At 50.0% G+C, this 15353-nt stretch overlaps 1 protein-coding gene and 14 non-coding genes across 15 annotated transcripts in view; 8 read left to right on the top strand and 7 right to left on the bottom strand.

Annotated features, from left to right (window-relative positions):
* LOC141325610 (uncharacterized) overlaps positions 1-15353 on the top strand; it is a 241861-nt gene that overhangs the window by 57446 nt on the left and 169062 nt on the right. The gene's annotated exons all lie outside the window — the stretch shown is intronic.
* Positions 447-518, top strand: trnae-cuc (transfer RNA glutamic acid (anticodon CUC)). The gene has a single exon. It is a non-coding gene; the product is annotated as a tRNA-Glu (tRNA).
* trnay-gua (transfer RNA tyrosine (anticodon GUA)) lies at positions 625-708 on the bottom strand. The gene is given in 2 exon segments: positions 625-660; positions 672-708. It is a non-coding gene; the product is annotated as a tRNA-Tyr (tRNA).
* trnae-uuc (transfer RNA glutamic acid (anticodon UUC)) lies at positions 2649-2720 on the bottom strand. The gene has a single exon. It is a non-coding gene; the product is annotated as a tRNA-Glu (tRNA).
* On the top strand, positions 3245-3316 carry trnae-cuc (transfer RNA glutamic acid (anticodon CUC)). Its single transcript has one exon. It is a non-coding gene; the product is annotated as a tRNA-Glu (tRNA).
* Positions 3423-3506, bottom strand: trnay-gua (transfer RNA tyrosine (anticodon GUA)). The gene is given in 2 exon segments: positions 3423-3458; positions 3470-3506. It is a non-coding gene; the product is annotated as a tRNA-Tyr (tRNA).
* trnae-uuc (transfer RNA glutamic acid (anticodon UUC)) lies at positions 5447-5518 on the bottom strand. The gene has a single exon. It is a non-coding gene; the product is annotated as a tRNA-Glu (tRNA).
* trnae-cuc (transfer RNA glutamic acid (anticodon CUC)) lies at positions 6043-6114 on the top strand. Its single transcript has one exon. It is a non-coding gene; the product is annotated as a tRNA-Glu (tRNA).
* On the top strand, positions 7974-8045 carry trnae-cuc (transfer RNA glutamic acid (anticodon CUC)). Its single transcript has one exon. It is a non-coding gene; the product is annotated as a tRNA-Glu (tRNA).
* trnay-gua (transfer RNA tyrosine (anticodon GUA)) lies at positions 8152-8235 on the bottom strand. Its single transcript is given in 2 exon segments — positions 8152-8187; positions 8199-8235. It is a non-coding gene; the product is annotated as a tRNA-Tyr (tRNA).
* Positions 9904-9975, top strand: trnae-cuc (transfer RNA glutamic acid (anticodon CUC)). Its single transcript has one exon. It is a non-coding gene; the product is annotated as a tRNA-Glu (tRNA).
* trnae-cuc (transfer RNA glutamic acid (anticodon CUC)) lies at positions 11835-11906 on the top strand. Its single transcript has one exon. It is a non-coding gene; the product is annotated as a tRNA-Glu (tRNA).
* On the bottom strand, positions 12013-12096 carry trnay-gua (transfer RNA tyrosine (anticodon GUA)). The gene is given in 2 exon segments: positions 12013-12048; positions 12060-12096. It is a non-coding gene; the product is annotated as a tRNA-Tyr (tRNA).
* Positions 14037-14108, bottom strand: trnae-uuc (transfer RNA glutamic acid (anticodon UUC)). The gene has a single exon. It is a non-coding gene; the product is annotated as a tRNA-Glu (tRNA).
* Positions 14633-14704, top strand: trnae-cuc (transfer RNA glutamic acid (anticodon CUC)). Its single transcript has one exon. It is a non-coding gene; the product is annotated as a tRNA-Glu (tRNA).

Raw genomic sequence — 15353 nt, 5'->3', positions numbered from 1 at the left:
TGGTCTTGCATTGTAACCGTTATCTCAAGGAAAAACACCCTATTGCCGATCTGTCAAGGTTCAGAATAGAAAAAAGCATGAGATTAACGATGAAACTGAGACACGCTTTTAACCGGGTAAATTGCTGATTATTGGCTAGTTCGGATTTCATTTCGTGTCCAACTTTTCCTCAAAGCCCGGGTGGCACGTAGGAATAGGGCAACAATTCGGCAAGCCCGTGACATCAAAACCATACTGCATTACGCAAAAAGCAGAGAGGGAGCCAGACAGGAGTCGGACCTAGAGTCTTCTGATCCGTAGTCGGACGCGTTATCCATTGCGCCACTGGCCCACCGTCTGGGGGACCTCGTGCTTGCACCCGACTTGTTGGTTTTCGACGTGACAGAAGCCTGTATTGCTGTCTGCTTATTCTCATGGTATTAGCAGGCCAGCTTTTGATATGCTCTTCCCTGGTGGTCTAGTGGTTAGGATTCGGCGCTCTCACCGCCGCGGCCCGGGTTCGATTCCCGGTCAGGGAATGTGCTTTTGCCTCCCCCCCCAATGGCAGACTGTGAAATCAAGCTCTGTTGGCCGCTTTCAGAAGCCCAAACCCCCCAAAAAAAGGTGGGCACGTGAAAAACAAACTCCTTCGAGCCGGAGTCGAACCAGCGACCTAAGGATTGCCGACGCCTCTACAGTCCTCCGCTCTACCAGCTGAGCTATCGAAGGCACGGGTCGGTGGGGTCACAACCTCGGCCTATTATGTTTCTGCAGCTCGACTACTGGCCAAAAAATGGCTTTCGATGCAGGAAGACGTGCGGCCCGTTTTGAAGAGGCAAGCAAAGAGGAGCCCGCTTTCCAATACCGGGAGTCGAACCCGGGCCGCCTGGGTGAAATCCAGGAATCCTGACTGGTAGCAAAAAGGAGCCCGCCATCCCTTACCGGGAGTCAATCCAAGGCCGCCTGGGTGAAAATCAGGAATCCTGACCGCTAGACCATATGGGAACTGGTCAGTGGAAGCCTTGTCCGTGTAAAAAAAAAAGATTTTAAACTGCATTACGCAAAAATTTGGATTTGGCGGCGATCACACCGAACGCGCTTTTGCAGTTGGAGGCGCTTCTTTTGAATGGTTTTCTGTTGGCAGTGAGCGTTCTGCGCGCTGTTTATGCGCCCCGGCGCCTCACGTTTGTGCAGGAGCGCTCTGAGCGCCTGAAGTTGAAAAAAAAAAATCAACACTGAGCGGAAAAATGCCCAACGTCATTCGCGTTCTTTTCCATTGTCCAATCGAATGAATGGAGAGGCGGGTCTTCTGTTGTGGTGACGAAAGTTTACCGTTGCTTAAAAAGTCCAGAGACTGCAAGAAATGGAGGAGAAACCTTTGGTGTCTATCGTGGGTAACCCGGAGCTGTATTATTTATGTTTCTGCTAATATGACAGTTTACTTATCGGCAAAAACTAAGATTTTAGAGCACTCGCGTTATAATCCTTTGATTTGACTGACAGGACAGCTGTTTTTGTCGTTGCTTAAAACTAAAATAGGCGTTTGGTGTTTTTATTTAAACCTAAATAAGTTCGTCTACCAGCTGAGCTATCGAAGGCACGGGTCTGTGGGGTCCCAACCTCGGCCTATTATGTTTCTGCAGCTCGACTGCTGGCCAAAAAATGGCTTTCGACACAGAAAGACGTGTGGCCCGTTTTGAAGAGGCAAGCAAAGAGGAGCCCGCCTTCCAATACCGGGAGTCGAACCCTGGCCGCCTGGGTGAAAACCAGGAATCCTGACTGGTAGCAAAAAGGAGCCCGCCTTCCCATACCGGGAGTCGAACCCGGGCCGCCTGGGTGAAAACCAAGAAGCCTGACCGCTAGACCATATGCAAACTGGTCAGTGGAAGCCTTGTCCGTGTAAAAAAAAAAGATTTTAAACTGCATTATGCAAAAATTTGGATTAGGTGGCGATCACACCGAACGCGTTTTTGCAGTTGGAGGCGCCTTTTTGAATGGTTTTCTGTTGGCAGTGAGCGTTCTGCGCGCTGTTTATGCGCCCCGGCGCCTCACGTTTGTGCAGGAGCGCTCTGAGCGCCTGAAGTTGAAAAAAAAAATCAACACTGAGCGGAAAAATGCCCAACGTCATTCGCGTTCTTTTCCATTGTCCAATCGAATGAATGGAGAGGCGGGTCTTCTGTTGTGGTGACGAAAGTTTACCGTTGCTTAAAAAGTCCAGAGACTGCAAGAAATGGAGGAGAAACCTTTGGTGTCTATCGTGGGTAACCCGGAGCTGTATTATTTATGTTTCTGCTAATATGACAGTATACTAAACGGCAAAAACTAAGATTTTAGAGCACTCGCGTTATAATCCTTTGATTTGACTGACAGGACAGCTGTTTTTGTCGTTGCTTAAAACTAAAATAGGCGTTTGGTGTTTTTATTTAAACCTAAATAAGTTCGTCTACCAGCTGAGCTATCGAAGGCACGGGTCTGTGGGGTCCCAACCTCGGCCTATTATGTTTCTGCAGCTCGACTGCTGGCCAAAAAATGGCTTTCGACGCAAAAAGACGTGTGGCCCGTTTTGAAGAGGCAAGCAAAGAGGAGCCCGCCTTCCAATACCGGGAGTCGAACCCTGGCCGCCTGGGTGAAAACCAGGAATCCTGACTGGTAGCAAAAAGGAGCCCGCCTTCCCATACCGGGAGTCGAACCCGGGCCGCCTGGGTGAAAACCAGGAATCCTGACCGCTAGACCATATGGGAACTGGTCGGTGGAAGCCTTGTCCGGGTAAAAAATTTTTTTCCAAAAATACTCACGCCACGCATTCGAAAAAACAAGCGTGGTCTTGCATTGTAACCGTTATCTCAAGGAAAAACACCCTATTGCCGATCTGTCAAGGTTCAGAATAGAAAAAAGCATGAGATTAACGATGAAACTGAGACACGCTTTTAACCGGGTAAATTGCTGATTATTGGCTAGTTCGGATTTCATTTCGTGTCCAACTTTTCCTCAAAGCCCGGGTGGCACGTAGGAATAGGGCAACAATTCGGCAAGCCCGTGACATCAAAACCATACTGCATTACGCAAAAAGCAGAGAGGGAGCCAGACAGGAGTCGGACCTAGAGTCTTCTGATCCGTAGTCGGACGCGTTATCCATTGCGCCACTGGCCCACCGTCTGGGGGACCTCGTGCTTGCACCCGACTTGTTGGTTTTCGACGTGACAGAAGCCTGTATTGCTGTCTGCTTATTCTCATGGTATTAGCAGGCCAGCTTTTGATATGCTCTTCCCTGGTGGTCTAGTGGTTAGGATTCGGCGCTCTCACCGCCGCGGCCCGGGTTCGATTCCCGGTCAGGGAATGTGCTTTTGCCTCCCCCCCCAATGGCAGACTGTGAAATCAAGCTCTGTTGGCCGCTTTCAGAAGCCCAAACCCCCCAAAAAAAGGTGGGCACGTGAAAAACAAACTCCTTCGAGCCGGAGTCGAACCAGCGACCTAAGGATTGCCGACGCCTCTACAGTCCTCCGCTCTACCAGCTGAGCTATCGAAGGCACGGGTCGGTGGGGTCACAACCTCGGCCTATTATGTTTCTGCAGCTCGACTACTGGCCAAAAAATGGCTTTCGATGCAGGAAGACGTGCGGCCCGTTTTGAAGAGGCAAGCAAAGAGGAGCCCGCTTTCCAATACCGGGAGTCGAACCCGGGCCGCCTGGGTGAAATCCAGGAATCCTGACTGGTAGCAAAAAGGAGCCCGCCATCCCTTACCGGGAGTCAATCCAAGGCCGCCTGGGTGAAAATCAGGAATCCTGACCGCTAGACCATATGGGAACTGGTCAGTGGAAGCCTTGTCCGTGTAAAAAAAAAAGATTTTAAACTGCATTACGCAAAAATTTGGATTTGGCGGCGATCACACCGAACGCGCTTTTGCAGTTGGAGGCGCTTCTTTTGAATGGTTTTCTGTTGGCAGTGAGCGTTCTGCGCGCTGTTTATGCGCCCCGGCGCCTCACGTTTGTGCAGGAGCGCTCTGAGCGCCTGAAGTTGAAAAAAAAAAATCAACACTGAGCGGAAAAATGCCCAACGTCATTCGCGTTCTTTTCCATTGTCCAATCGAATGAATGGAGAGGCGGGTCTTCTGTTGTGGTGACGAAAGTTTACCGTTGCTTAAAAAGTCCAGAGACTGCAAGAAATGGAGGAGAAACCTTTGGTGTCTATCGTGGGTAACCCGGAGCTGTATTATTTATGTTTCTGCTAATATGACAGTTTACTTATCGGCAAAAACTAAGATTTTAGAGCACTCGCGTTACAATCCTTTGATTTGACTGACAGGACAGCTGTTTTTGTCGTTGCTTAAAACTAAAATAGGCGTTTGGTGTTTTTATTTAAACCTAAATAAGTTCGTCTACCAGCTGAGCTATCGAAGGCACGGGTCTGTGGGGTCCCAACCTCGGCCTATTATGTTTCTGCAGCTCGACTGCTGGCCAAAAAATGGCTTTCGACACAGAAAGACGTGTGGCCCGTTTTGAAGAGGCAAGCAAAGAGGAGCCCGCCTTCCAATACCGGGAGTCGAACCCTGGCCGCCTGGGTGAAAACCAGGAATCCTGACTGGTAGCAAAAAGGAGCCCGCCTTCCCATACCGGGAGTCGAACCCGGGCCGCCTGGGTGAAAACCAAGAAGCCTGACCGCTAGACCATATGCAAACTGGTCAGTGGAAGCCTTGTCCGTGTAAAAAAAAAAGATTTTAAACTGCATTATGCAAAAATTTGGATTAGGTGGCGATCACACCGAACGCGTTTTTGCAGTTGGAGGCGCCTTTTTGAATGGTTTTCTGTTGGCAGTGAGCGTTCTGCGCGCTGTTTATGCGCCCCGGCGCCTCACGTTTGTGCAGGAGCGCTCTGAGCGCCTGAAGTTGAAAAAAAAAATCAACACTGAGCGGAAAAATGCCCAACGTCATTCGCGTTCTTTTCCATTGTCCAATCGAATGAATGGAGAGGCGGGTCTTCTGTTGTGGTGACGAAAGTTTACCGTTGCTTAAAAAGTCCAGAGACTGCAAGAAATGGAGGAGAAACCTTTGGTGTCTATCGTGGGTAACCCGGAGCTGTATTATTTATGTTTCTGCTAATATGACAGTATACTAAACGGCAAAAACTAAGATTTTAGAGCACTCGCGTTATAATCCTTTGATTTGACTGACAGGACAGCTGTTTTTGTCGTTGCTTAAAACTAAAATAGGCGTTTGGTGTTTTTATTTAAACCTAAATAAGTTCGTCTACCAGCTGAGCTATCGAAGGCACGGGTCTGTGGGGTCCCAACCTCGGCCTATTATGTTTCTGCAGCTCGACTGCTGGCCAAAAAATGGCTTTCGACGCAAAAAGACGTGTGGCCCGTTTTGAAGAGGCAAGCAAAGAGGAGCCCGCCTTCCAATACCGGGAGTCGAACCCTGGCCGCCTGGGTGAAAACCAGGAATCCTGACTGGTAGCAAAAAGGAGCCCGCCTTCCCATACCGGGAGTCGAACCCGGGCCGCCTGGGTGAAAACCAGGAATCCTGACCGCTAGACCATATGGGAACTGGTCGGTGGAAGCCTTGTCCGGGTAAAAAAATTTTTTCCAAAAATACTCACGCCACGCATTCGAAAAAACAAGCGTGGTCTTGCATTGTAACCGTTATCTCAAGGAAAAACACCCTATTGCCGATCTGTCAAGGTTCAGAATAGAAAAAAGCATGAGATTAACGATGAAACTGAGACACGCTTTTAACCGGGTAAATTGCTGATTATTGGCTAGTTCGGATTTCATTTCGTGTCCAACTTTTCCTCAAAGCCCGGGTGGCACGTAGGAATAGGGCAACAATTCGGCAAGCCCGTGACATCAAAACCATACTGCATTACGCAAAAAGCAGAGAGCGAGCCAGACAGGAGTCGGACCTAGAGTCTTCTGATCCGTAGTCGGACGCGTTATCCATTGCGCCACTGGCCCACCGTCTGGGGGACCTCGTGCTTGCACCCGACTTGTTGGTTTTCGACGTGACAGAAGCCTGTATTGCTGTCTGCTTATTCTCATGGTATTAGCAGGCCAGCTTTTGATATGCTCTTCCCTGGTGGTCTAGTGGTTAGGATTCGGCGCTCTCACCGCCGCGGCCCGGGTTCGATTCCCGGTCAGGGAATGTGCTTTTGCCTCCCCCCCCAACGGCAGACTGTGAAATCAAGCTCTGTTTGCCGCTTTCAGAAGGCCAAACCCCCCCAAAAAAAGGTGGGCACGTGAAAAACGAACTCCTTCGAACCGGAGTCGAACCAGCGACCTAAGGATTGCCGACGCCTCTACAGTCCTCCGCTCTACCAGCTGAGCTATCGAAGGCACGGGTCGGTGGGGTCACAACCTCGGCCTATTATGTTTCTGCAGCTCGACTACTGGCCAAAAAATGGCATTCGATGCAGGAAGACGTGCGGCCCGTTTTGAAGAGGCAAGCAAAGAGGAGCCCGCCTTCCAATACCGGGAGTCGAACCCGGGCCGCCTGGGTGAAATCCAGGAATCCTGACTGGTAGCAAAAAGGAGCCCGCCATCCCTTACCGGGAGTCAAACCAAGGCCACCTGGGTGAAAACCATGAATCCTGACCGCTAGACCATATGGGAACTGGTCAGTGGAAGCCTTGTCCGTGTAAAAAAAAAAGATTTTAAACTGCATTACGCAAAAATTTGGATTTGGCGGCGATCACACCGAACGCGCTTTTGCAGTTGGAGGTGCTTCTTTTGAATGGTTTTCTGTTGGCAGTGAGCGTTCTGCGCGCTGTTTATGCGCCCCGGCGCCTCACGTTTGTGCAGGAGCGCTCTGAGCGCCTGAAGTTGAAAAAAAAAATCAACACTGAGCGGAAAAATGCCCAACGTCATTCGCGTTCTTTTCCATTGTCCAATCGAATGAATGGAGAGGCGGGTCTTCTGTTGTGGTGACGAAAGTTTACCGTTGCTTAAAAAGTCCAGAGACTGCAAGAAATGGAGGAGAAACCTTTGGTGTCTATCGTGGGTAACCCGGAGCTGTATTATTTATGTTTCTGCTAATATGACAGTATACTAAATGGCAAAAACTACGATTTTAGAGCACTCGCGTTATAATCCTTTGATTTGACTGACAGGACAGCTGTTTTTGTCGTTGCTTAAAACTAAAATAGGCGTTTGGTGTTTTTATTTAAACCTAAATAAGTTCGTCTACCAGCTGAGCTATCGAAGGCACGGGTCTGTGGGGTCCCAACCTCGGCCTATTATGTTTCTGCAGCTCGACTGCTGGCCAAAAAATGGCTTTCGACGCAAAAAGACGTGTGGCCCGTTTTGAAGAGGCAAGCAAAGAGGAGCCCGCCTTCCAATACCGGGAGTCGAACCCTGGCCGCCTGGGTGAAAACCAGGAATCCTGACTGGTAGCAAAAAGGAGCCCGCCTTCCAATACCGGGAGTCGAACCCTGGCCTTCTGGGTGAAAACCAGGAATCCTGACCGCTAGACCTTATAGGAACTGGTCAGTGGAAGCCTTGTCCGGGTAAAATTTTTTTTTCCAAAAATACTCACGCCACGCATTCGAAAAAACAAGCGTGGTCTTGCATTGTAACCGTTATCTCAAGGAAAAACACCCTATTGCCGATCTGTCAAGGTTCAGAATAGAAAAAAGCATGAGATTAACGATGAAACTGAGACACGCTTTTAACCGGGTAAATTGCTGATTATTGGCTAGTTCGGATTTCATTTCGTGTCCAACTTTTCCTCAAAGCCCGGGTGGCACGTAGGAATAGGGCAACAATTCGGCAAGCCCGTGACATCAAAACCATACTGCATTACGCAAAAAGCAGAGAGCGAGCCAGACAGGAGTCGGACCTAGAGTCTTCTGATCCGTAGTCGGACGCGTTATCCATTGCGCCACTGGCCCACCGTCTGGGGGACCTCGTGCTTGCACCCGACTTGTTGGTTTTCGACGTGACAGAAGCCTGTATTGCTGTCTGCTTATTCTCATGGTATTAGCAGGCCAGCTTTTGATATGCTCTTCCCTGGTGGTCTAGTGGTTAGGATTCGGCGCTCTCACCGCCGCGGCCCGGGTTCGATTCCCGGTCAGGGAATGTGCTTTTGCCTCCCCCCCCAATGGCAGACTGTGAAATCAAGCTCTGTTGGCCGCTTTCAGAAGCCCAAACCCCCCAAAAAAAGGTGGGCACGTGAAAAACAAACTCCTTCGAGCCGGAGTCGAACCAGCGACCTAAGGATTGCCGACGCCTCTACAGTCCTCCGCTCTACCAGCTGAGCTATCGAAGGCACGGGTCGGTGGGGTCACAACCTCGGCCTATTATGTTTCTGCAGCTCGACTACTGGCCAAAAAATGGCTTTCGATGCAGGAAGACGTGCGGCCCGTTTTGAAGAGGCAAGCAAAGAGGAGCCCGCTTTCCAATACCGGGAGTCGAACCCGGGCCGCCTGGGTGAAATCCAGGAATCCTGACTGGTAGCAAAAAGGAGCCCGCCATCCCTTACCGGGAGTCAATCCAAGGCCGCCTGGGTGAAAATCAGGAATCCTGACCGCTAGACCATATGGGAACTGGTCAGTGGAAGCCTTGTCCGTGTAAAAAAAAAAGATTTTAAACTGCATTACGCAAAAATTTGGATTTGGCGGCGATCACACCGAACGCGCTTTTGCAGTTGGAGGCGCTTCTTTTGAATGGTTTTCTGTTGGCAGTGAGCGTTCTGCGCGCTGTTTATGCGCCCCGGCGCCTCACGTTTGTGCAGGAGCGCTCTGAGCGCCTGAAGTTGAAAAAAAAAATCAACACTGAGCGGAAAAATGCCCAACGTCATTCGCGTTCTTTTCCATTGTCCAATCGAATGAATGGAGAGGCGGGTCTTCTGTTGTGGTGACGAAAGTTTACCGTTGCTTAAAAAGTCCAGAGACTGCAAGAAATGGAGGAGAAACCTTTGGTGTCTATCGTGGGTAACCCGGAGCTGTATTATTTATGTTTCTGCTAATATGACAGTATACTAAATGGCAAAAACTACGATTTTAGAGCACTCGCGTTATAATCCTTTGATTTGACTGACAGGACAGCTGTTTTTGTCGTTGCTTAAAACTAAAATAGGCGTTTGGTGTTTTTATTTAAACCTAAATAAGTTCGTCTACCAGCTGAGCTATCGAAGGCACGGGTCTGTGGGGTCCCAACCTCGGCCTATTATGTTTCTGCAGCTCGACTGCTGGCCAAAAAATGGCTTTCGACGCAAAAAGACGTGTGGCCCGTTTTGAAGAGGCAAGCAAAGAGGAGCCCGCCTTCCAATACCGGGAGTCGAACCCTGGCCGCCTGGGTGAAAACCAGGAATCCTGACTGGTAGCAAAAAGGAGCCCGCCTTCCCATACCGGGAGTCGAACCCGGGCCGTCTGGGTGAAAACCAGGAATCCTGACCGCTAGACCTTATAGGAACTGGTCAGTGGAAGCCTTGTCCGGGTAAAAATTTTTTTTCCAAAAATACTCACGCCACGCATTCGAAAAAACAAGCGTGGTCTTGCATTGTAACCGTTATCTCAAGGAAAAACACCCTATTGCCGATCTGTCAAGGTTCAGAATAGAAAAAAGCATGAGATTAACGATGAAACTGAGACACGCTTTTAACCGGGTAAATTGCTGATTATTGGCTAGTTCGGATTTCATTTCGTGTCCAACTTTTCCTCAAAGCCCGGGTGGCACGTAGGAATAGGGCAACAATTTGGCAAGCCCGTGACATCAAAACCATACTGCATTACGCAAAAAGCAGAGAGCGAGCCAGACAGGAGTCGGACCTAGAGTCTTCTGATCCGTAGTCGGACGCGTTATCCATTGCGCCACTGGCCCACCGTCTGGGGGACCTCGTGCTTGCACCCGACTTGTTGGTTTTCGACGTGACAGAAGCCTGTATTGCTGTCTGCTTATTCTCATGGTATTAGCAGGCCAGCTTTTGATATGCTCTTCCCTGGTGGTCTAGTGGTTAGGATTCGGCGCTCTCACCGCCGCGGCCCGGGTTCGATTCCCGGTCAGGGAATGTGCTTTTGCCTCCCCCCCCAACGGCAGACTGTGAAATCAAGCTCTGTTTGCCGCTTTCAGAAGGCCAAACCCCCCCCAAAAAAGGTGGGCACGTGAAAAACGAACTCCTTCGAACCGGAGTCGAACCAGCGACCTAAGGATTGCCGACGCCTCTACAGTCCTCCGCTCTACCAGCTGAGCTATCGAAGGCACGGGTCGGTGGGGTCACAACCTCGGCCTATTATGTTTCTGCAGCTCGACTACTGGCCAAAAAATGGCATTCGATGCAGGAAGACGTGCGGCCCGTTTTGAAGAGGCAAGCAAAGAGGAGCCCGCCTTCCAATACCGGGAGTCGAACCCGGGCCGCCTGGGTGAAATCCAGGAATCCTGACTGGTAGCAAAAAGGAGCCCGCCATCCCTTACCGGGAGTCAAACCAAGGCCGCCTGGGTGAAAACCAGGAATCCTGACCGCTAGACCATATGGGAACTGGTCAGTGGAAGCCTTGTCCGTGTAAAAAAAAAAGATTTTAAACTGCATTACGCAAAAATTTGGATTTGGCGGCGATCACACCGAACGCGCTTTTGCAGTTGGAGGCGCTTCTTTTGAATGGTTTTCTGTTGGCAGTGAGCGTTCTGCGCGCTGTTTATGCGCCCCGGCGCCTCACGTTTGTGCAGGAGCGCTCTGAGCGCCTGAAGTTGAAAAAAAAAATCAACACTGAGCGGAAAAATGCCCAACGTCATTCGCGTTCTTTTCCATTGTCCAATCGAATGAATGGAGAGGCGGGTCTTCTGTTGTGGTGACGAAAGTTTACCGTTGCTTAAAAAGTCCAGAGACTGCAAGAAATGGAGGAGAAACCTTTGGTGTCTATCGTGGGTAACCCGGAGCTGTATTATTTATGTTTCTGCTAATATGACAGTATACTAAATGGCAAAAACTACGATTTTAGAGCACTCGCGTTATAATCCTTTGATTTGACTGACAGGACAGCTGTTTTTGTCGTTGCTTAAAACTAAAATAGGCGTTTGGTGTTTTTATTTAAACCTAAATAAGTTCGTCTACCAGCTGAGCTATCGAAGGCACGGGTCTGTGGGGTCCCAACCTCGGCCTATTATGTTTCTGCAGCTCGACTGCTGGCCAAAAAATGGCTTTCGACGCAAAAAGACGTGTGGCCCGTTTTGAAGAGGCAAGCAAAGAGGAGCCCGCCTTCCAATACCGGGAGTCGAACCCTGGCCGCCTGGGTGAAAACCAGGAATCCTGACTGGTAGCAAAAAGGAGCCCGCCTTCCAATACCGGGAGTCGAACCCTGGCCGTCTGGGTGAAAACCAGGAATCCTGACCGCTAGACCTTATAGGAACTGGTCAGTGGAAGCCTTGTCCGGGTAAAATTTTTTTTTCCAAAAATACTCACGCCACGCATTCGAAAAAACAAGCGTGGTCTTGCATTGTAACCGTTATCTCAAGGAAAAACACCCTATTGCCGATCTGTCAAGGTTCAGAATAGAAAAAAGCATGAGATTAACGATGAAACTGAGACACGCTTTTAACCGGGTAAATTGCTGATTATTGGCTAGTTCGGATTTCATTTCGTGTCCAACTTTTCCTCAAAGCCCGGGTGGCACGTAGGAATAGGGCAACAATTCGGCAAGCCCGTGACATCAAAACCATACTGCATTACGCAAAAAGCAGAGAGCGAGCCAGACAGGAGTCGGACCTAGAGTCTTCTGATCCGTAGTCGGACGCGTTATCCATTGCGCCACTGGCCCACCGTCTGGGGGACCTCGTGCTTGCACCCGACTTGTTGGTTTTCGACGTGACAGAAGCCTGTATTGCTGTCTGCTTATTCTCATGGTATTAGCAGGCCAGCTTTTGATATGCTCTTCCCTGGTGGTCTAGTGGTTAGGATTCGGCGCTCTCACCGCCGCGTCCCGGGTTCGATTCCCGGTCAGGGAATGTGCTTTTGCCTCCCCCCCCAACGGCAGACTGTGAAATCAAGCTCTGTTTGCCGCTTTCAGAAGGCCAAACCCCCCAAAAAAAGGTGGGCACGTGAAAAACAAACTCCTTCGAGCCGGAGTCGAACCAGCGACCTAAGGATTGCCGACGCCTCTACAGTCCTCCGCTCTACCAGCTGAGCTATCGAAGGCACGGGTCGGTGGGGTCACAACCTCGGCCTATTATGTTTCTGCAGCTCGACTACTGGCCAAAAAATGGCTTTCGATGCAGGAAGACGTGCGGCCCGTTTTGAAGAGGCAAGCAAAGAGGAGCCCGCTTTCCAATACCGGGAGTCGAACCCGGGCCGCCTGGGTGAAATCCAGGAATCCTGACTGGTAGCAAAAAGGAGCCCGCCATCCCTTACCGGGAGTCAATCCAAGGCCGCCTGGGTGAAAATCAGGAATCCTGACCGCTAGACCATATGGGAACTGGTCAGTGGAAGCCTTGTCCGTGTAAAAAAAAAAGATTTTAAACTGCATTACGCAAAAATTTGGATTTGGCGGCGATCACACCGAACGCGCTTTTGCAGTTGGAGGCGCTTCTTTTGAATGGTTTTCTGTTGGCAGTGAGCGTTCTGCGCGCTGTTTATGCGCCCCGGCGCCTCACGTTTGTGCAGGAGCGCTCTGAGCGCCTGAAGTTGAAAAAAAAAAATCAACACTGAGCGGAAAAATGCCCAACGTCATTCGCGTTCTTTTCCATTGTCCAATCGAATGAATGGAGAGGCGGGTCTTCTGTTGTGGTGACGAAAGTTTACCGTTGCTTAAAAAGTCCAGAGACTGCAAGAAATGGAGGAGAAACCTTTGGTGTCTATCGTGGGTAACCCGGAGCTGTATTATTTATGTTTCTGCTAATATGACAGTTTACTTATCGGCAAAAACTAAGATTTTAGAGCACTCGCGTTACAATCCTTTGATTTGACTGACAGGACAGCTGTTTTTGTCGTTGCTTAAAACTAAAATAGGCGTTTGGTGTTTTTATTTAAACCTAAATAAGTTCGTCTACCAGCTGAGCTATCGAAGGCACGGGTCTGTGGGGTCCCAACCTCGGCCTATTATGTTTCTGCAGCTCGACTGCTGGCCAAAAAATGGCTTTCGACACAGAAAGACGTGTGGCCCGTTTTGAAGAGGCAAGCAAAGAGGAGCCCGCCTTCCAATACCGGGAGTCGAACCCTGGCCGCCTGGGTGAAAACCAGGAATCCTGACTGGTAGCAAAAAGGAGCCCGCCTTCCCATACCGGGAGTCGAACCCGGGCCGCCTGGGTGAAAACCAAGAAGCCTGACCGCTAGACCATATGCAAACTGGTCAGTGGAAGCCTTGTCCGTGTAAAAAAAAAAGATTTTAAACTGCATTATGCAAAAATTTGGATTAGGTGGCGATCACACCGAACGCGTTTTTGCAGTTGGAGGCGCCTTTTTGAATGGTTTTCTGTTGGCAGTGAGCGTTCTGCGCGCTGTTTATGCGCCCCGGCGCCTCACGTTTGTGCAGGAGCGCTCTGAGCGCCTGAAGTTGAAAAAAAAAATCAACACTGAGCGGAAAAATGCCCAACGTCATTCGCGTTCTTTTCCATTGTCCAATCGAATGAATGGAGAGGCGGGTCTTCTGTTGTGGTGACGAAAGTTTACCGTTGCTTAAAAAGTCCAGAGACTGCAAGAAATGGAGGAGAAACCTTTGGTGTCTATCGTGGGTAACCCGGAGCTGTATTATTTATGTTTCTGCTAATATGACAGTATACTAAACGGCAAAAACTAAGATTTTAGAGCACTCGCGTTATAATCCTTTGATTTGACTGACAGGACAGCTGTTTTTGTCGTTGCTTAAAACTAAAATAGGCGTTTGGTGTTTTTATTTAAACCTAAATAAGTTCGTCTACCAGCTGAGCTATCGAAGGCACGGGTCTGTGGGGTCCCAACCTCGGCCTATTATGTTTCTGCAGCTCGACTGCTGGCCAAAAAATGGCTTTCGACGCAAAAAGACGTGTGGCCCGTTTTGAAGAGGCAAGCAAAGAGGAGCCCGCCTTCCAATACCGGGAGTCGAACCCTGGCCGCCTGGGTGAAAACCAGGAATCCTGACTGGTAGCAAAAAGGAGCCCGCCTTCCCATACCGGGAGTCGAACCCGGGCCGCCTGGGTGAAAACCAGGAATCCTGACCGCTAGACCATATGGGAACTGGTCGGTGGAAGCCTTGTCCGGGTAAAAAAATTTTTTCCAAAAATACTCACGCCACGCATTCGAAAAAACAAGCGTGGTCTTGCATTGTAACCGTTATCTCAAGGAAAAACACCCTATTGCCGATCTGTCAAGGTTCAGAATAGAAAAAAGCATGAGATTAACGATGAAACTGAGACACGCTTTTAACCGGGTAAATTGCTGATTATTGGCTAGTTCGGATTTCATTTCGTGTCCAACTTTTCCTCAAAGCCCGGGTGGCACGTAGGAATAGGGCAACAATTCGGCAAGCCCGTGACATCAAAACCATACTGCATTACGCAAAAAGCAGAGAGCGAGCCAGACAGGAGTCGGACCTAGAGTCTTCTGATCCGTAGTCGGACGCGTTATCCATTGCGCCACTGGCCCACCGTCTGGGGGACCTCGTGCTTGCACCCGACTTGTTGGTTTTCGACGTGACAGAAGCCTGTATTGCTGTCTGCTTATTCTCATGGTATTAGCAGGCCAGCTTTTGATATGCTCTTCCCTGGTGGTCTAGTGGTTAGGATTCGGCGCTCTCACCGCCGCGGCCCGGGTTCGATTCCCGGTCAGGGAATGTGCTTTTGCCTCCCCCCCCAACGGCAGACTGTGAAATCAAGCTCTGTTTGCCGCTTTCAGAAGGCCAAACCCCCCCAAAAAAAGGTGGGCACGTGAAAAACGAACTCCTTCGAACCGGAGTCGAACCAGCGACCTAAGGATTGCCGACGCCTCTACAGTCCTCCGCTCTACCAGCTGAGCTATCGAAGGCACGGGTCGGTGGGGTCACAACCTCGGCCTATTATGTTTCTGCAGCTCGACTACTGGCCAAAAAATGGCATTCGATGCAGGAAGACGTGCGGCCCGTTTTGAAGAGGCAAGCAAAGAGGAGCCCGCCTTCCAATACCGGGAGTCGAACCCGGGCCGCCTGGGTGAAATCCAGGAATCCTGACTGGTAGCAAAAAGGAGCCCGCCATCCCTTACCGGGAGTCAAACCAAGGCCACCTGGGTGAAAACCATGAATCCTGACCGCTAGACCATATGGGAACTGGTCAGTGGAAGCCTTGTCCGTGTAAAAAAAAAAGATTTTAAACTGCATTACGCAAAAATTTGGATTTGGCGGCGATCACACCGAACGCGCTTTTGCAGTTGGAGGTGCTTCTTTTGAATGGTTTTCTGTTGGCAGTGAGCGTTCTGCGCGCTGTTTATGCGCCCCGGCGCCTCACGTT

The sequence above is a fragment of the Garra rufa genome, chromosome 2 (assembly GCF_049309525.1).
Source record: "Garra rufa chromosome 2, GarRuf1.0, whole genome shotgun sequence".
Classification (NCBI taxonomy): Eukaryota; Metazoa; Chordata; class Actinopteri; order Cypriniformes; family Cyprinidae; genus Garra; species Garra rufa.
The sequence above is the reverse complement of the archived record's forward strand: the minus strand, read 5'-3'. Positions and strand labels throughout refer to the sequence as shown.